The sequence below is a fragment of the Protopterus annectens genome, chromosome 1.part0, assembly GCF_019279795.1.
Source record: "Protopterus annectens isolate FY-2018-M chromosome 1.part0, PAN1.0, whole genome shotgun sequence".
Lineage (NCBI taxonomy): Eukaryota > Metazoa > Chordata > Ceratodontiformes > Protopteridae > Protopterus > Protopterus annectens.
This window is the reverse complement of record NC_056725.1, coordinates 1,985,742,592-1,985,769,807: the sequence shown is the minus strand read 5'-3', so window position 1 is coordinate 1,985,769,807 and position 27,216 is coordinate 1,985,742,592. Positions and strand designations below refer to the sequence as shown.

At 41.5% G+C, this 27,216-nt stretch overlaps 1 protein-coding gene across 3 annotated transcripts in view; it reads right to left on the bottom strand.

Moving 5' to 3' along the window:
* The window catches only part of RNF144A (ring finger protein 144A), a 731,556-nt gene that overhangs the window by 598,987 nt on the left and 105,353 nt on the right, over positions 1-27,216 (bottom strand). The gene's annotated exons all lie outside the window — the stretch shown is intronic.

Genomic DNA, 27,216 nt, shown 5'->3' with positions numbered 1-27,216 from the left:
AGCATATTCTAGTGGTAGTAGATTATGCTAACAGATACCCTGAGGCAGTGGTCTGTCGTCCACTGAGGCAGAAAAGGTGGCAAATGCTTTGTTAGAGATTTTCAGCAGGGTTGGTTTCCCAAAAAAAAATACTGACTGACAGAGGTGCCAATTTCATGTCAGACCTGCTGGCTTGTCTGTGGAAGTACTGGGGGGTAAATCACCTACAGACCACCACCTACCACCCCAGACTAATGGTCTTCTTGAGAGGTTAAACTCTACACTCAAAAGGATGCTTACAGGCATTTGCAAACCAGTTTATGAGTGACTGCAACAAATATTTGCCCCATCTGTTTGCTTACAAAGAGGTTCCCTAGGAATCTTCAGGTGTTTCACCCTTTGATTTGTTGTATGGGCATAGGGTGAGGGGACCTCTAGATTTGATTCGAGAGGACTTGGAGTGCGAGTGTGAATCCCAGAAGGAGTATGTTGTGGCACATGTCCTAAACCTCAGGACAAGGCTCAAGGAACTTATGGGCTTGGCCCAGAAGAACCTGGCAGAAGCCCAACAGCAGAAAAAGGTCTGGTATGACCGAAATGCTCAAGCTAGAGAGTATGCTGTTGGGCAGCAGGTAATGGTTTTCATTCCTGTCAGACACAACAAGCTGCAGGCAGCCTGGGAGAGACCCTACACAGTAGTAAGGAAGGTCAGTGATGTTAAGTACATGGTAGAACTGCTAGGCAGGAAGCAGAGGCACAAACTGAGCCATGTTAACATGGTAAGTATTTGCTGTACAAGGCAGGAGTCATCTGAGGGGGATCTATGGCTACAGGCAGGGAGCCAGCCAGGAAAATCCCAAATTACTATGTTGTAGCCTAGGGTTGCAGGCATATGATGGGACAGTGCAGCACGGTACTGGGGTCAGGAATACCAAGGCAGCTGGAATCTCAAGACAGATAATGGGGTAAGGTATTCAGAGATATTGCTTAGCAATGTTTCTCAATGGTCACTTGAAAAACTAGCTGGAGTTGTCAGAGAGGGGAGAAATGGGACACCAAGGAAATACTGCCAGCCCAGCTATCTGGAATTTTATACATAATTATATCTTACTTGAAAATATTAATATGATTTACATAGAGAAATGTGGCACTGACAGCCCAGCTATATGGAATTCTGTTGATAGTGGTGTGTCATTTGTGAATATTAATCTGATTCATATGCTTGTTTTACAAATGTAAGAGTATATTATTGTGTGTATATTCAATCACTGGTGCAGAAGTGTGTGTTGAACTGTATGTTATGTACTGAGCTTCAAGAATGTAACCACAGTGTACCCTACTGGAAAAGAACAGAAATGTATACAAAACTATATACCTGGGGAAATGTTATGTTTTAATAGTAGAAGCTGGAAAACACAGAGTTAACTTACAAAACTTCAAGAAAATAAGTTGAGATTGTTTTATGATCGTGTTATCTCCCAGTTTCAGTGAAACAGACAATATGTCTAGAGCTACAGGTTTTCCTATTATCTTGAAACAGAAATAATCACTAGGTTTCAAATGTAAAAGTGTTTACTTGTTTTACAACTTCCAGTTCTGGGCAAACATCTGAGAGAGATGTATTTTTTACAGGGAAATGTTAAATTTTGTTAAGTTTCTGTTAGCCTGAGAACTGAAGCCAGGTGAAAAAAAAGAGTGATGTCATCCAGGCTAACCCAGCAGTAATATGTGATGGCTGGTTTGTTTACAGATATTTAAGCTCTTAGAGTACTTGCATATTTATTTGGTGACACTGTGCATGCCATTCCTAAATAGCCTTGAAAGTTGTGGTCACACTTCCATTTGGATAATAGTAACATTACACAGTAGGATTGGTCACCTTTTGTAAGGGCCTTAAAGTAGTTTATAAGTAGTGGCAGCTGGTACTACCTTATAATCTGGGCAGGAGGAGGCATAGCAAGTAAACCTGTGCTACCTTTTCCCAGGTGTGTGTTCATGTATAAATCAAATCTCAAAGTGTGTGTGTGTGTGTGTGTGTGTGTCAGTTATTTGGGCAGGGACACAAAGCACTGGCTGGGACAAAGACGGTGCTGGAGGTTTTGGCTTGGCTACTCAGCTGAGATCTCAAACCTATAGCTGTGCAAGTGGGGAGTCTTCTTGGGGATCTGGAGAGAGAGAAACCAGCCATGAGACGGACTGTGATCTATGTGTGCTCTTAAGGAAAATTGTACTTTACTGTGTGTGCACTTGTCATCCTCCCAATGTGTACGTCCCTTCACTGGTGCTAATGGTGAGGATTGAGACTCCTTGATTACTGAGCCAGCGCAGGGGCATCACACCCCACCATAACTGTACTCGTGATCACCATGTCCTTTGTTACCCTACTGCTATGGTACTCAAGTAATGAATTCCTTCAGTTACCAACTCCCATCTCCTTGAAATGTAACACCCATCTCATCCAAGGACTACATGTTACCTTAAAAGCCTTGCTTATTAGCCCAGCACTTACACATTCATTTCTAACTGGTGCACTGATTTCAAACAGTTTTTCACTACGATGCAGCTACTATTGACCACAGAAAGATCACTATTCATAAATGAGAAATCCAAATTATTTACCCCCTTCCCCGGGCAATACAATTATTATTTAGACAAGATAAAATGCAGCACAACACCTCAACTATTGCTACAAAGTTATTACTCTGATACCATACCCTGCCTAGCAGACCAAATATGTGATTTTTTTATGAATCACTAGAGATCAATATTCCTTTTTATTTCCTTTAAATGAAGATACCCAAAGTAGACCATTATTTTTGAAAGAAATTAAAGATATTGATTCAGTGAGAAACAAAATAAATAAATTAAATGCAGAACTATATGAAAAAGAACAGATAAAAGTGTACTTTATACGTCCAGTTGATTTCAGGTAGATCTTAGCCGGAGCAAAGCTCAGATAAGCAGCAGAAATAACCCAAAATGTACCACTTACATAAGCAGGACAGGATATTAGTGATAAGGTGAAACTACCCCCCACTGCTATCAATGGCTACACAGAAATTCTAACAAGTACTCTGTAGAGACACAGCCACAACTTTCAGTTGAGCTAATATTCAGTGAGAAACACAAATAAATAAATGGCTAAACGTCTGGTGTCATTCAAAGGGGATCCAGTGCGTCAGCCTGGGACGACATGCTGACAAGCCGCGTTTCTTTTCAACAGACGTTTTGCACCTGTCACCTCCACTAGGCTTTCGAATACTGGCCAAGTCTCTTGCTGCCCCCATAGTGACGTTTTTAGGCAAGGCTCAAAAAGTCACACCCACCTCTGTAAACAGCACAATTAACAAAACAATGAGGGTTATGCAACTCAACTCCAGGAGTTTAAATCTCAAAATGCATGCACTCGAAGCACTCCTCAGTATGGAGAACACAGACATCTGTGCAGTAACTGAAACCTGGTTCAAGGCTCCGAGAGCACCTCAGCACTACCGGGCTACAACTCGTACCACACGTTTCGGCCACAGAACACGGACCGAAACACAAAAGGGGGGGGTGTATCCATATTCATCAAGGATACCTACACCTCCAGGTTAGTAGCGCAGCATGATACCTCTGAGATCATCCATGTGCAACTTACATCGGGCAAATCTGCAATGTAAATTGTGGCCTGCTACAGATCACCCTCCATGACCCAGGACCACCACTCTACCTTTCTGGAGACACTGGAAAACATGAAGGTCCTACTGAACATCCAGATATTGGGTGATTTCAATTTACCCTACCATTAAATGGGAAAACTACTAGATTACAAACTCCCAGGCCCAGTGCTTCCTGGAATTCATCAACTCAAACGCCCTGGATTAGCTGGTAAACTTCCCTACCAGAGGTGAAAACATACTGGACCTGCTCATCACAAACATGGGCGACAGATGTTCGACACCGGAGGTCAACCCGTCACTTGCTAGATCAGACCATAAACTAATCACTCTGGATATCCACACCCCACCACCATCCCCAACTAAGGAAACCACAGTAAAAAAAAATTCTAAAGCAAACTTCACCTTACTTAAGACAGAGGTGGTAAGTTTCACAGCCCCCACCTTGAAGGATAATGCTGGCCAAGATGCAGAAACCTTAACAAATGCACTCTATGAGCACCTACAAGTATGCATGGATCATGCCATCCCTAGCAAAACCAAGACTCACTCCTCTAAGAGAAGGAAACCAATCTGGTGGACCCCTGCCATAAACAGGCTATACAATAAAAGGAGAAAACTACTTCAGAAAAAAAGCAAATCCCAAGAAGGAAAGACATCCCTGATCAGTATCAGTAAGAAACTAAGGTCCCTCATAAAATCATCCAAGGCTAACTTCGAAAGAAAAATAGCCAAGGATTCAAAAGATAACCACAAAGCCTTCTTTAGCTATGTTAAGAATGTAAGTGGCAACTCGCAGATATGCACTGAACTAGTGCAAAATAGCTCAAAATATATTGAATCTACTGATATTGCCAACATCCTGGCAGACAGATTCAGTATAAACTTCACCCCCCTCTTACCCCCAAAAGGGCCCACAACAATACCGGAAAAGTGTAGTGTCCCAGAAATCACAGATGCACAGGTGAAAATAGCCCTTTCAAAAGCCAAAAACACAGCGTCAATGGGGCCAGATGGTTTCCACGGCTGCGTCTTGCACGAACTACAGAACGAACTAACCCCCCACCTAAACACGCTGTTCAACCTCAGCCTCTCCACAGGCTATGTGCCCAGAGAATGGCACAGAGCAATGGTTATTCTACTCCACAAAGGAGGGACCACAACTGACCCTGGGAACTATTGCCCCCATAAGCTTGACTAGCCTGGTCTGCAAGGCTATGGTGTGCATCATCACGGAACTCAAAGACATTGGGAACCTCCAAACACTTGACCCAACCCAGTTCGGCTTTGTTAAGGGCAGATCATGCCTACTAAACTTGGCTGACTTCTTCGAGACAGTCACCAAGGCCATAGATGAGGGAAAGGTGGTTCACACAGCCTACCTTGAACTCGCCAAGGCTTTCGACAGCATTCCCCAGTCGGGTATTACAGAAAAACTCACCAGCCTGAACATAAACCCCTATGTCACGAGATGGGTTGCCAACTGGCTTACAGACAGAACTCACATAGTAAGAATAGCGGGCTCCAGATCAGACTCTAAACCAGTCACAAGTGGTGTCCCACAAGGCTCGGTCCTGGGACTCCTACTGTTCGGCATATTCTTCTCAGAAGTACACACAAACACAGGAGGACTATGGCTAACCAAGTTCACTGATGACTGCAAACTGGGAGCCATAACTGACTCTCCGGCTGACACGGACACCCTCCAAAAGGGCCTTACTGAGACGGACACCTGGTGTCAAAGTCATGGCCTCAAGCTAAATGCCAAAAAATGCATAGTCATCCCATTTGGGAAAAACAAAACACCCACGAATTATCACATAGGTGGCAGCCCCCTTAATACAGAAGGGGTAATAAGAGATCTGGGGACCCAGGTAGCTCTCTCCTTTGACAATCATACTGCCAAAGTAGTTAGGAAATCCTTCTATGTGGCCCATCTAATTACTAAAGGGTTCGCATCTAGAAATAAAGAGGTTATAGTGCCCCTCTACTAGTCACTCATCAGACCCATCAGAGTACAATGCCCCATTTGGGATGTACCTCACAAGACACTTCCAACAGCTGGACAGACCACAAAAGTACCTCACCAAGAGGATTACTGGCCTCAAACATATGTCCTATGCAGCCCGACTGAAAAAACTCCAGCTGCACTCAGTGGCATATTGTTTACTCAGAGGTGATCTCTGCCTGACTTACAAAGCCATGTCCAACTCAGAATTGATGGACATGCTCCACTTAAAGAAATTCAAGTCACTGCGAGCCACGTGCTCTAGTGAGCTACACCTTGCCACAACAATAAATAGAACATGCTGGAGGGATAGATTCCTGTCGCAGAGACTCCCCATGCTTTGGAACAAAATTCCAAACTATATTAGGCAGAGCCCCTCACTAACACTCTTCAAGAGAAACCTTGACGAGTGGATGGGTAACAGAAAATACACCCCTGGGATCACTTCATTGGCTCTGCTTGACAGAGGATCAGTTAATCAATGGGGAGGCGAAAGCGGACACACTCTGGCTAGGCTTATAAATGTCCTCGGGCAGACAGCCTAGTACCTACCTATGAACCTACTGCAGGCTTACCAACCATCAATGGCAAAGGACTGGACTTCAGTTTACTAACAATTAAAGACTCACATGCAGAATAATGGATTATAGTTAATTCAGTTTTATATCAAGTTATTATAAATTCTAAATTGCAGCTGAAAATATTAAGCAAGTCCAAAAATACTTCTTGTCCTAAAAATCAAAGCATGTCTGCAGGTTTAATGATTTTTGCAGGACACAGTTGCCCAAGCAAGGAACACTTTCAAAGTCTGTTTCCAATTCTTAGGCCCATAAGGCCATATTATAGCAGATACCAGGTTTGTAGAATATACTAAAATTCTCAGCCATGATTCTAATGCCCGTTTAAAAATGTCCATGCACATTCTATCCCTAAATGAAAAAGGGGGCTTGTTCCACATCCTTGCAATTGACCAGGATGCAGATGTAGCTCCTTTTACAGTTCTAGTAAGGTAAAAGGTTAGATTGCTATCTTTTAGAGCTATTTAACAGGATACTATATTAAGTCGCAATAAGATCTGCAATTCACCAAAAGTGCTTTAAATGCAAACAGTCTGTCTCTAGGAAAATAGCAGACAGAATCAAGACACTAATTGGAATCTTTCGGGACATGGCATGTTCTGAAAGTAAGGGATTATTTCAAAAACTAACTTTAAATAATAGACAATGAGCCTAAGATATTCAATGTACAGATCTAGACGTTGCACATCTAAAGTCCTAGCACCTTCAACGTTTAGGTCTGATTGAGTAGTCAACTTCACTATTTATGCTTATTATGATTTTCATGTCTTTGAAACCTTTTACAACAAAATTTCCAAAGATGATAGTGTAGTTGTCCTTCAAAGGGCCAGCATACATTGCACTACTTTGTTGCAATTTAAATCAAGACCATTTCCACTTGGCCACAATGTGGACAAAGGTAGGCATTAAATAATATACTGGCATAAGGGACAAATTTAAGTGTCAACAATATATTTTGATAATCAATATTTACATGATACTGAAAGAAATGAAAAAAAATATATTAAACAAAATAGGACCCAAGACAGATCCAGGTTTACTTTAGATTCATCGGAGAAGTGGCTGTACTCTTGGTGCACTTTTGTTACAGTATGTATATCTTTAAATGTCATCTTATTATGTTAATGCTGGACACTACCAAAGGCTTTGCGCAGATCGAAGAATATCACAGCTACTCCTAGTCATTCATTTGCCTGCTTTACTGACTGTCACTAAAAATATTCTGAAGACTAGTAAATGAGAACCATATTTTCTTGAATTTACGTTAATTGATTTCATTGGTGAAACCAGTATCATTCCCATTTTTAGATAAAAGTAAAAGACATCTCTCATTACATTTTTCCAAGGGTGATATCAAACTAACAGTGCAATAGCTATTGACTGAATCACAACCTCCTTGACAGATTGGAACATTTGCTAATTTCCAAGAGTCGGGTGCAATGCTGTCGCAAACAATGTTAAACTTTGTAAATGGTACTATCAGAAAATTAGATGCAAGAGAAAAACTTTCCCAGGAATACAGTGGGGCCGCAGGCCACTACAAGCTTTTTTCCCCCAGAAATCCAGTTTTTATTTACTTTTGATTTTTTTAATTTCTACTCTAACATACCTAAAAAGTTAATAGGACAACAGATTTTGCACCTGACATTACACATTGGAATAGCCAGCAATTTACCAGAAAAAATCAAATATTTTACAAGGGCAGGACAATACAAGAGGCAAAGTCAGGGAAGCCCTACAAAACAGAGTAGGTTTGAGAGGCATGATCATGATTTGCAAAGTCAGGGTCGATAACTATACGCTGCTTTACACCCCAGAGGTTTCCTATGGGTGTAAAAATGATACAAACAGAAAAAAAACAGTAATAAACTCTTCTCAGTGAAGAAAGAGGTTTTGTGTACACAATACACTGTAACCAAGTGCCCATCTCCTGCAGCTGGTATGTACAGCTACAGGATGCTCGACAGTTTCTTGTACATACTGACCTATCGCTTTGTCTATCAAGTAGTGTCTGCTACCCCCAAATTCAGATTAGTGACACTTCACATTTCCACTGCAGCTTAACACAGCATGCCAAAATCTCCAATGAAGTGTTTGCAAGGCTATTTCCAAACCATTCAGTCTCAGAGTGATATTCAAAGCAACTTGCCAAATTTTAAGTCCCAGCCAGACTTTACAAGACAATGTCTGGAAAGAGGAATCAATGTAGATGATTTTCAGAGTAAGGGAAAGCAACAAAAGGACAAGAAAAGGTTAAAATGTGGCACAGGGCAAGATGAATAATGCAACATATATTCCTTGCCTTTATTAGAGCATAACACTAGTCATACAAAGTACAGTCGTGTAAGCTGAGCTTACCAAAACAGTAGATGTTCGAATGATCACTGCTACAGTAAACTTGGCTATATGGGTTCTATCCTGCCAAGGACATAGAGGATTCTAGCTTCCAAAGCTTCAGGGCACCTTCAACACAATCAAACTGTTAAGCAGCTCAAGCTGAGTTGACTAAACAAGTTTGGGCATGAAGCCCTTCAGAGATTTCCTGCCTGCAGACAGAGGGAAGCTGAGCCCTGAAAGCACTATGCTAGGAAAATAAAGTGCCCACAACCTGGCATTAAACACCAAGAAACAAGGAGGATGAAGGGAGGGAGTGACTACTGCAGTAGTGATCGATCAGTCATCAACTGTCATGGTAAGTTTAACATACACAACTGTACTATGTTCATCATCTTGATCAGTGCTGCAGTAACCTTAGGTATATAGTGAGACTACCATAGCTAAATTATATTTGGGAGGTGAAAGAAGAGCACAGGAATCCCTGGAGAATGGTCCTAGCAAAGCTTGATCTGGACCAAGAGACAGAATTAAACAGTTCATAAGTGTGTACTAGGCCAATGGCCCTGGAGCCTTTACAAGCCTAGCCCATAGGATTACCCTGGCATCATGCCACCAGAACTTAGTTCACAGTGCCTCGGTCAAGTAGAGCCACTGGAGTGATCCCCGGGGTGAATTTTCTATTACACATCCACTCATCAAGATTTCTCTTTAAGATGGCCAGTGAGGTGCTGTTTGACATGTATAAGAAGTCTATTCCATAGCATGGGCAGTCTCTGGGTTATGAACCTGTCCCTCCAGCATGTTCTGTTGATTGTGGTAATGAGGTTGAGGTCTCTGGAGCGTGTGGTGCGGAGGGATTGGGATTTCTTTAGATGTAGCATTTCTCTAACAGAGCTGGGTCAGACATGGCTTTGTAAGTCAAGCAGAGATCACCTCTAAGTAGGCGATATGAGACAAAGAATAGTTTTTTTTTTTTTTTTTTTTAGTCTGTCCCTATAGGACAAGTGTGTAAGGCCTAGGATCCTCTTTGTGAGGTACTTTTGCAGCCTCTCCAGTTGTTGCAGGTGTCTAAAGGTACATGCCAAATGGGGCATTGTTCTCAATGACTAGGCTAATGAGGGAAGAGTAGAGGAAGACAATGACCTCTTTCTTCCTTGATGCAAAACTCTTAGTAATGAGATGTGCCACATAGGACTCTGACCACAGTGGCAATGTGGTGGTCAAAAGAGAGGTAGCTGTCAACCTGTGTTCCCAGACCTCTTATAATGCCTTCTGTGTTCAGTGGACTACCACTGATGTGGTAACTCATGGGAAATATTTTTTTCCCCAAAGGGGATGACGACACATTTTTTGGAATTGAGCTTAAGGTCATGGTTCTGACACCAGTCTGTCTCAGTGAAGCCTTTCTGTAGGATGTCAACAACACTTGAAGAGTTAATAATAGCTCCCAACTTGCAATTGTCTGCAAACTGTGTCAGCCAGAGTCCCTTCATGTTGGCCTGGACTTCAGAGAAGTAGATAACCAAACAGGAGAGGCCCCAGGACCGAACCCTGTAGGACTCCACTTGTGACTGGTCAGCAGTCTGACCTGGAATCAGCTAATTTCACACTGCAGGTTCTACCGGTAAGCCAGTTTGCAACCCACCTAGCAATACAGTGCTTTGCAAAAGTATGCGCAGAGGACCAAGTAGCAGCTTCTAGAATATTTCTATAATCTAACTCTTTCCAAAAACCCATAGACAAAGCCAAGGCCCTGATTGAGCGGGACTCGAGCCTGCTTGGAATAGATTTGCTATGATGAGTATTACAACAGGCTACTGCTTTAGATAACCATTTGGAAATTGTCTATTTTGACACAGGTTGTCCCATCTTCTTACCTTCACAAGAAATAACTGATCCAAAGATCTGAAAGATTTAGTTCTGTCAAGATAATATTTTGAGGGTCCACAGACAACTCTGGTACTAAGTATCCTTTCTCCCCCATTTTTAGGTTCATTAAAGAAAATAGTAGAGATGGGACGACTTAGCTTAAAGTAACCTTGAATACCCCTTTAGGCATAAAAAGATTAGTTCCCAAAGAGACCCTTTCCCTATGGAAAGGAGATGGGGTTGACCCACCATAAGATATAACCCATATAGCCAAGGTTGCTGCAGCAGTGATCACAACAGGCCACTAAATTATTTTGTCTTTTACATAAAGTACAAACTTTAATGAAATGCACAATATTGCCCATAACACAGATACTGGTAGTGAATTCTATATACTAGTGCACTAGTAATATACAAATGAAACAAAGCAAAATCCACCGAACAGTGCAACGGTTCCTGATGCCCTCTGCTAAATATAGCAAACACTTAAAGAGGAGAAAGCTACAGAAGTTTAAAGGGTTTACTATCATTTCCCTGATTTGATTTCATTCGATTTTTACTAGTGCGAAACGGCACTTTCACACTATGTAAAAAATCGAATGTCATAACCTCAAAGCCTGCAACAGTGAATGCAAAACAGCATTTGCTGTTGCGAGTTTTGACAGTGTGATGCAGACCGCACTATAGTGGGGATTGGGAAATGTACCCTTTCCCTCACTGTAGTGCGATCCCAGAGTTTGTATACAAGTAGCAGGGGGTGTGGGGGTTCAGGGGGCCTGCCCCTTTGCAAATTGTGCAACGTGCGGTTTCTGGGAATGTGGTGACTGTTCAAAAATGTCAAAGTCAGCATTTGCAGCCACCACACTGAGATTTTTTTAGTTCATTAAACTGAATTTTGCGGTTTTCATTCAGAATAACTGAGATTCGCTGTTGTGTGATCTAGTTAAATGGTTTAAAGTTAGTATCCCAGTTAATTCCTCCATTTTCCCCCCATAAAAAACAATATGTACATTTTTCCCTTCAAGACGCCACATTTTCGCTGAATTCATACTACTCCATTACTCTTTCACTCTATTTAAATTTAATGTATCGATTTTTTTTAACTGACTGCTGAGCCATATAGTGCATTTTTCCTAAATTGCATAGAAGTACAAACTGCTTCATTATAGTAGCTAATCAAGACAGCTGCTAAGCAACCAGAAAAAGGCAGTTTACTACAGTAAAACAAGCATGATACACAAAGGCAACACACAAAATCAAACATATTAGTCATAGGTGATTCCATCGTGAGACACACTGATGTCCCTCTCACCACGCTGGATAAGGAAAAGGTCACTGTCAGCTGTCAGGTGCCAGGATATGCCATGTCACACATGCACTCAAGTCTCTCATCAACTGGTACTGTTCATAAGTTGGTACTAGGCTATCAGCCCTAGGGCCTATACAAGCCTAGCCATAACAATTCCTTGGATATTTCTTCCCACAATATTTACTTCCCCTGACCCCTGTCTAACAGGGCGACTGATGTCATATTCCATGTTGGTGTGAACAACTTGAGCTCTACCTCTCTGGACTATATAAAGAGAGACATGACTAAGCTGTCTGACTGCATGTCTCTGGCAGTATGTCCCTAGCCTTAATCAGCATTTTACCTTCACCTAGGATGATGCCTCAATACAAACAGAAAATGATAGACTTCAATAATTGGCTTAGCTTCTGGTGTCATTCTAAGGGGATCCACTGTCAGCCTGGGATGACATGATTGACAGACCTCAATGCTTTGCCAGAGATGGCCTTCATCTGTCACCCCTGAGATTTCAGCTATTGGCTAGGGCTCTTGCCACCCCCATACTGCCTTTTTTAGGCAGTGGCTCAAGGACAAAATTTCCAATGTAAAAACCCCATCTAAAAACAACCTCAAGGTTATGTTGCTAAAAGCTAGGAGTCTCAACATGAAACTGCACTCACTGGAAACTGTCCTCACCTTGGAAGATGCTGACATTTGTTCAGTCACGGAGACCTGGTTCAAGTTTGTGGAGAGTACCCAAGCCATACCATGTTACACCTCCTTCCACACATTCAGACCTCAAACTGAAGGCGTGAAGACTAAGGAGGCGGTGTGTCAATATTCATTAATGATGAATACATTGCCAGGCTGGTTAAATAGTATGATGCCCTGGAGCCACTTCAGGTGCAATTAACTGCTGGTAGAACACCCATTCAAGTCATTTCCAGCTACAGGACTCCCTCCAGGAATCAGGACACTCACTCTGCCTATTTGAGTCTATCAAGATATAACCAAACACCATGGTTTTTGGCGACTAACTACCCATCCATTGACTGGGTAAATTACTCCTGCTCAAACTCACTTGCCCAAAGGTTCCTCGACTTCATTAACTCCAATGCCCTGAACCAGCTGGTTGGCACCCCCACAAGGGGTGCCAACATCCTGGATCTGGTGCCTACCAATATGGGGGAACCACTGTAGCACCCCCACTGTGAGGTTCTCCCTGGTGAGATCTGACCACAAATCTGTCTCATTCTAAGTAACTATCACACCTAATCTGCCTAGCAGCAATTAAACTAAAAAACTTCTCCAAAAAGATTATAACTTCTTATAGGATGGTATAAGTAGCTTCCCTGCACCTTCTCCCTCAAATGGAACTGGCAACTATAACAAGCTCTACACAAACACCTGTATAACTGCATTGACTCAGCTGTACCTGACAGAACCAAAACAAGCTCAAAGATGAGCAAACCTGCCTAGTAGACAACCGCCATTAACAGGCTTTACAACAGGAGGAGGAAATTGCTGTTTAAGAGTAATTGGGAGTGAACCCTCGTAAACTGGAAAACAGCCCCTGCTCAGCTTAAACAAGCAAATAAGACTTCTTGTGAAGTCCTCCATAGCAAACTATGAGCCCAGATTAGCTTCCGGAGCAAAGGACAACCACAAGGCTTTCTATATTTACATCAGTAACCTAAAAGGAAAGGCCCAGATTTGTGCAGAACTGGTAGTCCACATATACTGAGACTGTGGACATAGCTAACCAGTTGGCCAACCGGTTCTGTGAAAACATCACTCCTTTGTACCAGCTACATGTACCCGATGACATCTTTATCACTTGTCCCCTGCCTTGTAATGCTAAAGAAGTCATAAATGCTCTCCAAGGCCAAAAACACAGCACCTATAGGACCAAACATCCCAGGCTGCATCCTACACGGGCTGAAAAATGAATTCTCTACATCACTGGGTACTCTTTTCATAGTCTTAAGCACTGGCTTCGTGCCAGCTGAAAACAGCCTCCATTATTCCCTTGCACAAAGATGGTGCTTCCACTGACCTCAAGAACTATAGACCTATTACCCTGACTAGCCATACCTGTAAGGCCATGGAGCAAATCATCATGGACCTTATCAACAAAGATACAAGTAATCTCCAAACACTTGACCCTACTCAGTTTGGATTTGTCAAAGGGAGATTATGCCTGTTTATCCTGGTGGATTTCTTCGAGATAATCACAAAGGCACTGGACAAAGGGAAGTTCAAAGGGAAGTTTGTGCATACAGCCTACCTGGACTTGGCCAAGGCATTTGACACTATCCCCCATGCAGGCGTCATTGACCAACTCACCCAACTAGGCATCAACCCTTACATCATTAGCTAGGTCACTAACTGGCTCACTGATGGAACTCCTACTCAAAATTGGGGAATCCACTTCTAACAGCAGACCTGTAACCAGTGATGTTCTACAGGGATCAGTCCTGGGGCGTTTACTATTTGGAAGGTATTTCTCCAAAGTACAAGCAAAAATTAAAAGTCTGTGGCTGATAAAGTATGCTGATGAATGCAAACGGGGAGTTGTCACAGAATTTCCAACTGATGTCAACATCTTACAAGAGCAGGAGTGTCCAACCCGCGGCCCGGCGAACGCGAGTGTCCAACCCGCACCATGGGCTGCATGCCCTCAGAGCTCTTCCATGCCCTTATATTTAAATTTAAAATTAATTTCACTTGTTTTCCGTGTCCGTAGTTTTGCTCTTCTGCGCATCGCCAACTTTTTTTTCGTTTTTCCATACCAGTGTCTTTCCGCTGGTATGCCACCGTTCGGGTGATTTTTGTAAAGAAAAGCTGTAGGAAGGAGCTGATTGTAGGCGCAGTCAGAGAGAGAGGATTTATTTAGTTTATTTCAGCTGTGTACACACCGACTACTACACTACAACAAAGGTAAGTTACAAGAGGAAGGCTCAGCTCGCCAATAATTCTAGAGACAATCATATCTTACAAGGAACTACACAGATTAGGGACCTTGATGTAGTAGTAGAATCAACTTTGACGTTTGATGGACATGTCATATTAATAGTTATAAGATATTATGGATTAACTACAAATATTATGTGTTGTATTACTAGTAGGGATAAAAGAATTTTAGTTCCAATATTTGTAATGAACGTTGAGTCTATTATTGAGTACTTTTGTATGTTCAAGTTCTTCCATTTAAAATTATCTAGAAAGTGTACAAGGCATATTTCTGAGTTCAAGATGATATCACATATGGGAAAACTTGAACACTTATCTCTGTGCTGTAAAGTCTACACAGGTATTTAAGAAATCACTGGTTTACTGATTCGAAAATGCCATTTATGCTCTGGGGGCAGTAATTAGGCAAACTCTTAAATGGCCTGTACATGCCATGAGTTTGGCTAGCAGCTAATGTCATTGATCACTGATCATTAATCATCCAGAAGTGATATTCAGATTAGTAGGTATTGACAGTGCACTTAATACAAGAGACAATAAGCAACACTGTCAGAAAATATTAGTGAACAAAGAAAAATGTGGATCATAAAGCCAGGAGCTTTGTTTTTGCAGGACTAAATGGTTATTTATGAACAAATATGAAGGGAGTAATGTGATGGATTACATGTTTATGGTATTTCAGATTTCAGTGACGAATGTGGGAGTCAACCAAAGTGTCGGTTTTTGTTTTGTCATCCATATATTGTTCTTGTTATTTTTAGAGCATTGTGCATCTACAAATTAAAAGTGATGTAATAAAGTGGCTAAAATATTTTTCTTTCTGATTATTGCTGATAGTTGTGCTTTTTGTGCATTGTAATATACCTTGTTCACATCCATAAAACTCATGACGACAATTCTGGCAAACCCCTGAAATCTTTCCAGTAATCATAAAAAAAAAACAAAAAAAAATTGAAGTCAGGATGGAATTCACTTTTCTTTTTCTTGAAATTAAATCGAAATTGAGATGATGAAGATGCTTCTCCGATAGATATCTAATAGCTATAGGAAAGCTGATAGCTAAGCATGCTGCAAAGAGAACATATCCTGGTGTCCTACACTCACAAAACTGAGTGTCAGTACCCCAAATTGCCAGTACAGAATATTTTCCCCTCTTTAGCTCAATGGTGAAAGGTGGATTAAACATACAACCCCACAAAAACATCACCTCCACTATTTCTTCACAGACCTCTCACACACACACACACACACACACACACCATGCGTGCGCACACACACACACACACACACACACACACACACACACACGCACATGCACACACACAAACACACATGCTTGTGCACACACACACACACACACACATACATACACACACACACACACACAAAAAGAAAAGGAAACATCTTACAAGAGGGTCTTACACAAACAAATGATAGGCACCACAGTTATGGCCTTAAACTCAATGCAAAAAAATGTATTATAATTAATTTTGGTAAAAGCAATGTTCCTGCTAACTACCACATCTACAGCAAAACCTTAAACAAACAGTGGTGAGACCTGCGCACAATAGTTGACAGCAAGTTTACCTTTGACCACCATGTCTTCAAAGTGTTGACATTCTATATTGCTCATCTCATAAGTAAGGGCATTGCCTAAAGAAAAAGAAAGAAGCTGTAACCGCTCTGCACTCTTCCCTCATCAGGACAATAATTGAGTACAATGCCCCTTTTGGTATGTACCTTTCTAAGCACTTGCAGCAACTGGAGAAACCACAAATGCTCCTCACAAAGAAAATTCAAGGTCTCCAGCATCTGTCCTATGGGGATCATCTGAAATCACTGTCACTTTATTTGGTTTCATACAGACTACTTAGAGGTGATCTCGGCCTTCTATACAAGGCAATTTCTGACCCTGCATTATTGGAAATGCTGCATATCCACAAGTCAAATGTTACATGGAAGACCTTAACCTGGTATGTGACATTAACAAAACCTGCTAGGAGGGACAGATTTTTCTCACAGAGGTTACCACACCTTTAGAACAGACTCCCACTTCATGTCAAACAGAGCACCTCATTGTCCCCCTTCAAACACAATCTGGACGACTGGATGGGTGACCGTAAATTCACCCCAGGGGTTCCACCTGTTTCCTTCCTGGACAGAGGCAATAGGTGCTGATCGTAGAAATAAGGGTAAGAACTTGGCTAGGCTTGTAAGGGTCCTAAGGCCATTAGCCTAGCAACTTCTTATGATTCTATGGTCCTATGATTTGTTTACCAATTCAGTTGTCTATACTTTGTTGACAAGGTTAGTCCTATTAGGCTAGTAGCCTCTTTTCAGAGAAGACCAGAAGTGGTATTTATACTGCTAGGTGAAACTTGGCCAGGACACTGGAGAGCTTTTTCCTAATCTTTGGAGCTGCTAGATGGTGCCAGAGGGCTCTGAAAGCAGCAAGGAAGAGCCCAAGAGAAACAGCAGCAAGGAGGAGGTGAGAAAAGCTATGGAGTGTTTGGAGGTGGAACATGAGAACAATTTGTTCAACATGGAGCATCAGGATGTAAACAAAGATTTCTGTATGGTGGAGGATTCAAATGAGTGGTGTTTAGCTGCATCAATGGAGAAGTAAGAGAATCTGTTGGAGTGGTGAAGATAACAGGACTGGTGTCAGGAGAGCTTGCAGATCATGTTCTGTTAAAAATAACAGAGCAGGATGATCGAGGTGACACTTCTGCTGCTTCATGGTGTGAGATAGATCACATTAACATCCTCAGCATTTCTGAACAATTTGACAAGGAACCAGGTGATGTGGCAGCAGTGAATGCAGCAATTTAACACACATGCAGTGGCAGAAAGTAAAACAAAGCAGCACCAAACTGAGAAGGTGTCTGGTTGTGTGGCAGCAGATATTGCAGTAAGTAAAACATATAAAGCAGTAACAGCAGGCAAATAAGGAGAGCAGCAACAAACTAAGTAAAAGGACCAATTGGGAGAACAAGCACAAAAACATGATACCGCAATAGGTATTATGTTTGCGACAATTAGGCAACTGTTCTGGGTTTTAAAGCTCAAGAACTTTGGTCTTTTATGCATATTGAGAAACAGACTGACTTGAAGCAAAGGGACTGATGATGAAATTTCTCACTGTGCAACAAAAAGGACATTTATTTATTTATTACTTATTTTTGTCTCATAGTAACAAAGTTACTTTGCAGTTTAGAACTGATCAGCTGGAAGAACGGGATGTTAAAATGCATGCAGGATTTGTGTGAAACTGTTGATAACACAATGTTAGAAATGACAGAGGGACATTAAGAAATGCTGGCTAGCCTAACTCAGGTTTCTTTTGTGGGGACTTTTCTCAATTAATGACTGTGACAAGTAACAATGCAACCAGTTTATTGAGAAAGGACCTACGGCAATAGTGCCTAATTGCAGGTTGTGTTAAAAAATAAAAACACATTTTTGGCTAGATTATCAAGAGCAAACAGTAACAAATGAAAAAGAATGGGAAAGGGAAGAAACCACACATGAGGAAGGACAAGATGTTGGGGAAAAAAGGTACCCTGGGTGAAGAAAAACTACAGAGGTAAATGTAAATGGCCCTGAACTCACCCCAGTAAGCAGCAGTCTAACATGAGGATAGGCAGTTGCCACACACTTTTAAAAGGAGTTACTGAGTTTACTTTTTTTTATTTTAAAGTGCTTGTGTAGACATGGGAAACTGAAAGACTCACTTGGGGAAATTTTTCATTTTGTTGCTTGTGTATATTTGGATACAGTAATGAAGGGACTGCTTGGGGAAGTGTTTCATTTTGTTGCTTGTGTATATTTGAATACAGTAATGAAGGGACTGCTTGGGGAAGTGTTTCATTTTGTTGCTTGTGTATATTTGGATACAGTAATGAAGGGACTGCTTGGGGAAGTGTTTCATTTTGTTGCTTGTGTATATTTGGATACAGTAATGAAGGGACTGCTTGGGGAAGTGTTTCATTTTGTTGCTTGTGTATATTTGGATACAGTAATGAAGGGACTGCTTGGGGAAGTGTTTCATTTTGTTGCTTGTGTATATTTGGATACAGTAATGAAGGGACTGCTTGGGGAAGTGTTTCATTTTGTTGCTTGTGTATATTTGGATACAGTAATGAAGGGACTGCTTGGGGAAGTGTTTCATTTTGTTGCTTGTGTATATTTGGATACAGTAATGAAGGGACTGCTTGGGAAGTGTTTCATTTTGTTGCTTGTGTATATTTGGATACAGTAATGAAGGGACTGCTTGGGAAGTGTTTCATTTTGTTGCTTGTGTATATTTGGATACAGTAATGAAGGGACTGCTTGGGGAAGTGTTTCATTTTGTTGCTTGTGTATATTTGGATACAGTAATGAAGGGACTGCTTGGGAAGTGTTTCATTTGTTGCTTGTGTATATTTGGATACAGTAATGAAGGGACTGCTTGGGGAAGTGTTTCATTTTGTTGCTTGTGTATATTTGGATACAGTAATGAAGGGACTGCTTGGGGAAGTGTTTCATTTTGTTGCTTGTGTATATTTGGATACAGTAATGAAGGGACTGCTTGGGGAAGTGTTTCATTTTGTTGCTTGTGTATATTTGGATACAGTAATGAAGGGACTGCTTGGGGAAGTGTTTCATTTTGTTGCTTGTGTATATTTGGATACAGTAATGAAGGGACTGCTTGGGAAGTGTTTCATTTTGTTGCTTGTGTATATTTGGATACAGTAATGAAGGGACTGCTTGGGAAGTGTTTCATTTTGTTGCTTGTGTATATTTGGATACAGTAATGAAGGGACTGCTTGGGAAGTGTTTCATTTTGTTGCTTGTGTATATTTGGATACAGTAATGAAGGGACTGCTTGGGGAAGTGTTTCATTTTGTTGCTTGTGTATATTTGGATACAGTAATGAAGGGACTGCTTGGGAAGTGTTTCATTTTGTTGCTTGTGTATATTTGGATACAGTAATGAAGGGACTGCTTGGGGAAGTGTTTCATTTTGTTGCTTGTGTATATTTGGATACAGTAATGAAGGGACTGCTTGGGGAAGTGTTTCATTTTGTTGCTTGTGTATATTTGGATACAGTAATGAAGGGACTGTTTGGGAAGTGTTTCATTTTGTTGCTTGTGTATATTTGGATACAGTAATGAAGGGACTGCTTGGGAAGTGTTTCATTTTGTTGCTTGTGTATATTTGGATACAGTAATGAAGGGACTGCTTGGGGAAGTGTTTCATTTTGTTGCTTGTGCATATTTGGATACAGTAATGAAGGGACTGCTTGGGGAAGTGTTTCATTTTGTTGCTTGTGCATATTTGGATACAGTAATGAAGGGACTGCTTGGGGAAGTGTTTCATTTGTTGCTTGTGTATATTTGGATACAGTAATGAAGGGACTGCTTGGGGAAGTGTTTCATTTTGTTGCTTGTGTATATTTGGATACAGTAATGAAGGGACTGCTTGGGGAAGTGTTTCATTTTGTTGCTTGTGTATATTTGGATACAGTAATGAAGGGACTGCTTGGGGAAGTGTTTCATTTTGTTGCTTGTGTATATTTGGATACAGTAATGAAGGGACTGCTTGGGGAAGTGTTTCATTTTGTTGCTTGTGTATATTTGGATACAGTAATGAAGGGACTGCTTGGGGAAGTGTTTCATTTTGTTGCTTGTGTATATTTGGATACAGTAATGAAGGGACTGCTTGGGAAGTGTTTCATTTTGTTGCTTGTGTATATTTGGATACAGTAATGAAGGGACTGCTTGGGGAAGTGTTTCATTTTGTTGCTTGTGTATATTTGGATACAGTAATGAAGGGACTGCTTGGGGAAGTGTTTCATTTTGATGTCAGTGAACTGCTTGTGCAAACATGGTCAGACTACTAATCACCAGGCAAAATAATTTATCTTGTGCCATTTTAGTGCTTGTGCATACTTAGACTAATTACTGAAGGGGTTTGCTGGGGGAAATAATGTGCGTGTCAGGGAAGGGCTTGTGCATACTAGGACAGATTACAGAAAGGATGGCTGGGGGGCAAGCAGTCAAAGGAGAAACATCTTTTTCAGCAATGGTGTGTGGATACTGGACTATGAATTTCAAGAGCACCTCAGTAGCATACACCGCTCTGCAAGATTCATAAACCTCATTATACTTAAGGCATTTCACATCAGTATAAACGGTCTCTGTCAATCTTGCCTTTGCTATGCTCATTCATAAACACCAGGAATACCCCTACTGCATTCAGGCAAATTACTATGAATACCGGCCTAGATGTAATGGTGGTAAAAAGGTTAACTGTTGTGGAGGTAACATGTTTATATATAACTAGCACATCAGACCAATGATTGTGTCAAACCCAGATTTGATGAATATGCTTCACCTCAAAAATCTAGATCCGGCAGATAGCCTAGTATGAACCTATGAACCTATGAACCTATGAAAGAAAATCGGTTTCATTAAATATTAAACTATGTAGTTAACATTAAAATTGTAATTGCAGGGAATTGTAATTTATGGAGAAGATATAAAAGGACAGGAAAATACAGGAAGTAATAAAATGGGGTAAATTATGGACTTACAGAAGGAGGCCCTTGGATCTGAAATTGATTATTTTGTATTATCAGAAGGCTTGGGGGTAGCGGATGCCGATGCAGTGGTGAAAGGTTTTTCAGACCATTTAGCAATGTGGATGGAGGTGATGGAATAAAGACTGCATTAAAATTGGAAAGGAAATAAAAGTATAAATGAGGTATTATGGGATGAAACTGGAGTGTTAAGTACTGCAGTTATGAAAGAAATCCTAGAACATGAAGCTTCTATAAAAACTGGGCTGAATGGTGGACTGAATTTAAAAAGTGCTTTTTTAATGGCAGGATGATGCAAGAAACTGAGAAAGTGAAGTAAAGGGACAATTATACAAATGTATTACAGGACAATACAATAGTACAGTATGAAAAAATATATATATAAAAAAAGAAAAAACAAGGCATTACTGTTTAGGCAGACAGGAGGTTATCAACAGTAAAGGATGTTAGTATAATGATGGAAATGAAAAACATAAAGTGAGGTAAAAAGAATGAAAGAAAGAATTAGGAATATTATAGTAAAGCATGTGGAAAATACAGTGGATATAAAGTGTACACATCCCTGTTAAAATGCCAGGTTTTTGTAAAATAAAAAAATAAGACCACAATAAATAATCTCAAAACTTTTCCCACCTTTAATGTGGCCTATAACCTGTACAATTCAATTGAAAAACAAATCTCTTAGGGGGAAAAAATAAATAAAAAAAAAAAAACGTACAATACGCTGGTTGCATTAAGTGTGCACAACCTTAAATACTTTGTTGAAGCACCTTTTCATTTAATTACAACATTTAGTCTTCTTGGGTAGGAATCTATCAGCATGGCACATCTTGACTAGGCAATATTTGCCCACTCTTCCTTGCAAAAGCGCTCCAAATCTGTCAAGGGCATCTCTTGTGCAGAAGCCCTCTTCAGATCTCCCCACAGATTTTCTATTGGATTTAGGTCTGGGCCATTCCAAAACTTTAATTTTCTTCCAGTGAAGCCATTCTTTTGCTGATTTGGACGTATGCTTGGGGTCATTGTCATGTTAAAAGATGAAATTCCTCTTCATCTTCAGCTTTCTAGCAGATGTCTGACGGTTTTGGGCCAAAAGTGACCAGTATATGGAAAGCACAGTTTTGTACCTACCATAAATGTAGATATTACAGTGTTCACACTGCTTGCAGTCATCACACTTGGGTTATCCTGCCGTCAGGCGGTCCCGCAGTCGGCCAGAGTTCCAAAGTCTTGGTCCGGCGTTGGTTGCTGTCGCTTCTTCCCTGATGTCAGTGCACCAGGGGTATATAATATGCATCCAACGCCATTTTCTTCAGTTTTTCTTGCCCCAGATGTCAGGTGCCCCCCAAGTGGGTAGGCAATACATATTGCTAATCAAAAATATACATATAAAATAAAAACAATGCCTTCAGTTACCAGCAAATACACCCCAAAGGTTGTACAGGATAGAAGGGTATAGATAAGTCCAGCTAATTCAGAGGGGATGGAGGGAGGGTAACCTGGACTGCAGCAATGTGAACACTCGAACATCTACATTTATGGTAGGTACAAAACTGTACTATGTTCATCGTGTTACACTGCTGCAGACATCACACTTGGGTTGAATCCCAAAGCTAAGTTTGGCTGGCTGGTCTATAAAGAGTTAGGATTGGCTAAGAGGCCCTGCAGAACTGCAGTGGCAAATCCTGCTCTGGATTTAGAGTAAAGAGGCAGGTGGTAATGCTTGGTGAAGGTGTGCACTGAACTTCAAGTTGCAGCCTCCAGAATTTCCTTGGTAGGTACTCCTCTGAGAAAGGCTGTTGAAGTGGCTGTTGCCCTGGTGGAATGAGACCTAATGTTATTAGGGACTGATTTTCCATGCTGTGCGTAGCAGTACCGAATACAGTGTCCTATCCATTTGGATATAGTCTGCTTTGAGATAGCCTTGCGATCTGCTCCAAACAGTTGATCGGTTTTCCTGAAAGCTTTTGTTTTGTCCAAGTAGAAGCGTAGCTGCCTGTGTATGTCCAAAGAATGCAGAAGTTTCTCCCCTTTATTTTGAGGGTTTGGGTAAAAAGTAGGCAAATGGATGGTTTGGTTAAGAGCCACACTAGATACCAACTTTGGCATGAAGGTAGGGTTTGTCCTTAAAGATACCCTGTCCTGATGAAAAATGATAAAAGGTTCCACTGCCATTAATGCCTGTAGCTCTGAGACTCTTCGTGCTGAAGTTACTGCCAGGAGCAGAGCTGTTTTCCATGATAAAAATTTTAGTTTGGCTGTATTGGCTGGCTCAAAAGGTGGTAGGGTCAGTTTTTCCAAAACGAAATTGAGGTCCCAAGTTGGTGTTGGTTCTCTCTGGGGCGGTCTTATGTTTTTAGCCCCTCTGTGGTACTGCTTTAGCAAGGGATGAGAGAATAAAGGAGGATCAGTGTTGTAACGTGCAGAAATGGCAGAGGCGTGAATCTTAATTGATGAAAAGGATAGGCATCTGTCCAGCATCTCAGTTAAGTATTGTAAAATCTGAGGAATGTTTGGAACAAGAGGGGCAAGGCTGTGAGCCTGGTTCCAGGCACAGAATCTCTTCCATTTTTCTGAGTAAGCTTTCCTGGTGCTAGGCCTCCTGGCCTCCAAAATGATATCCATAACAGCTTTAGATAGAGATGTTGCCTGTTTGACTAAAGTATCTGCCATGCAGCCAGGTTTAGGGTTTTGAGCTGACCGTGCAGGATCCGATTGTTTTGTTGAGTCAGATGGTGTGGAATTTGGGGCAAAATACATGGTGGGCCCTGAACCAAGTTCCTTAAGATAGGGTACCAGTGCTGGCGTGGCCAGTCTGGAGCAATCAGGATAATCTGTGGTTTTTCTTGTCTGGCTTTTAGGAGTACCTTTAAAAGGAGAGACAGTGGTGGGAAGGCATAGACTTTTAGGTTTTTCCAGCTGAACAGAAGAGCATCCACTTTCCATGCTTGTTTGTGATCAGTCCTTGTGCAGAATTTTTGTAGTTGGCAATTCAGAGGGGAGGCAAAAAGATCTATGTCTGGGCATCCCCAGTTTTGTGTTATCATGCTGAATATTTGTGGATTCAATTTCCATTCGTGAGGGTCCATGATATTTCTGCTTAGGTAGTCTGCCAGAGTATTTTTCTTTCCTGGCAGGAATTGCGCTTGCAGGTGAACTTGGTACGTTAGAGCTGTGTTCCACAAGGTCATGGCTTGCCTGCATAGGGGATAAGAATGAGTGCCCCCTTATTAATGTACCACATTACTGTGGTGTTGTCCATCTTTAGTAATAGTTGTCCTGGATGTAGAAGGTCCTTGAAAGCTGTTAGGGCATTTTGAACAGCCAACATCTCCTTTTTATTGATGTGAAGATGCATCTGGTCTGTGGTCCACTTGCCCTGAATGCATTTTCCTGCCATGTGTGCTCCCCAGGCGTAATACGAAGCATCTGTTAGAGTTTGCCTGGCTGTGGGTTGGGTAAAAGGCTGACCCTTGTTTAGGTGGCATGCCTGTGCCCACCATCGAAACTCCTGTTGTAGGCAGGGAATTATTGGAATTACTGCTTCTAGACTGTGAGAATGTTGAGTCCAAACAATTTTAGGTACAATTGTAATTTCCTCATATGCAGTCTGACATATGGTATTAGTAGTATGCAGGATGCCATGAATCCCAGGGCCTGCAGAATTTTTCTTGCAGGGAGATGGGACATTTTTGCCAGTAGTTGAAAAAAATGAGTTAGTTGCACTTGTTTGTCTGGCGTGAGGTAAGCCATCCGGGCCGTTGTATTTAAGCTGGCACCCAGGAATTTAATCTGTTGTGAGGGCACTAGTTTTGACTTCTTTTCGTTTACTGTGTACCCTAGAGAAATTAGCAATTTTTTCACAAACGCCAGATGCTGTAGAAGAATGTCCTTTGTCTCTGCTTGAATGAGGCAGTCATCCAGGTATGGATATATTTGAATTCCTTTTTGTCTGCAAAATGCAATTACTTGTGCCAGGCACTTTGTGAAGACCCTGGGCACAGTAGATAAGCCAAAGGGCAGTGCAGAGAATTAGTAGTGCATTGTACCAGCTTTGAATTGGAGGTATCTTCTGCAATTTTGTCTGATAGGGACATGCAGGTATGCCTCTTTGAGGTCCAGAGTAACAAGCCAAGCCTTCTTGCCCAGCATGGGTAGAAGCTGCTGTAATGTCAACATTTTGAATTTCGGAATATCCAGGTAAGTATTCAGAATTGAAAGGTCCAGTATAGGCCTCCAGGCTTTGTCCTTTATGGGGACCAGGAAGAGTCTTAAAATCCTTGTCCTTGTTCCTGTTGTGGTACTTTTTGTATAGCTCTCATGTCCATGAGGGCTGAAATTTGTTTTTGTGCCTCTTCCCATTGATTTTGTGGCAGGTCTGGCATTCCTTTTAGCTTTGGTAAAGTATGGAAGTGGAATCTGTAACCTTGAGACACAATATTCAGGACCCATTTGTCTTGGGTGATTGTTTGCCAGTTTTGAGAAAAAAAAGTGCTAGTTTTCCCCCCTAAGGGGGCTTCCAGAAGGGACGTGCTTGGCGTACACAAAGTAAAGTCATTGTGACCGTTTCCTGTAAGGTTGAGACTTATCCTCACACCTCCTTTTGGGGTTGAGGTGCCCTACTGTCGTTGTCTATTTGAGCCTTGGGGTTGATATCTGCCTCTTGGGTGTCTGTATCTGACTCTCTGTGGCCTGTCTGACACTGGAAAGGACCAATTTTTTGTTAGCCAATTTCTGCTAAACCGAGGTGGCTGTACCTGTAAGAAATCCTTGACTGTTTGCATAGATTTAGCTTTATCCTCCATTTTCTTTAACACCTCTTCTGCCTTAACACCAAACAAGGTATCATGTTGTAAAGGAGCATCCAATAACTTTGCCTTAACATGATCAGGTACTCTCTGTTCTTTTAACCAAACATGTCTTCGAGTAACAGAACCTGTAAATGCGGCTCTACAAGAGGCCTCTAAAGAATCAAACCACATTGCAGAGGTTTTCCCACCTGTTCAACTGCATGCAATAAATCCTGCATTTCTTTACAATCAGGAGCTTCTGAGCTAGCAAGCATTTTCTGTTTTAACTGAGCCATTAAATATTGTTGGTACTTAAGCATGTGAAACTGGCAATTTAAAGCTCTTACTGCTAAAGTTGCAGACATGTATACTTTCTTCCCCCATCTATCCAAAGCTCTAGAATCTCCATCAGACAGTACTGGATTTTTTTGCAATGGAAGCCTTAACCCCTTTTGGACCCTGGGAAATAGTTTAGAAACTTCAGAGTCAGGGACTCTATAATACCTATCTGGCTTGGCTGTAGCAGGGGGCAAAGAGTCAGGAGATACAGAGAACAGATCATCCACAATGTCTAGCACAGGCGGAATAGCCAGGGGCCTGTGCTGAGGCAATAAGAGGAAATCCCAAAGCCTTTTCTTGGATTCTGAATATTCCTGACTTTCCCAATGGAAATGTTCCCTCATGGTATGTAAAGTTTCCCCAAAAGAGTAATCCTCAGGAGGAGAGGCTGAAGGGATAGATTCCTCAGCATCAGAGTCCTCATAGGGGGGTAAAGAGTATCCCTGGTCTGAAGAGGAATCAGAGGAAATGGAAACCTGATCAGAGGAGTCATAGTCTGTATCCTGCCTAGGCCTTTTCTCAGTAGGGGGATGGGGGATGGGAGCCCCCGATTAGAGTAATGAGGTCTTCAGCCATTTTAAGCATCTGTTTCTTAGGCATGGAGGACCGTCCAGGAGAATGTTGTACTTGTTTCTTTGTCTTTAATGGTACCTTTGTCTTGGCTGTTGTTTTAATGGTATGTTGTGAAGGTCTGAAAACACCCGCAGAAGCCGGTGCCTGCTCAGCGGCTCCGGACCCATCTGAGGGATTAGTTTCCATAGGCCCAATACCTTGAGTTAATGTCTCCACGTGGGAGTCGGAAGCAGCCTGTGG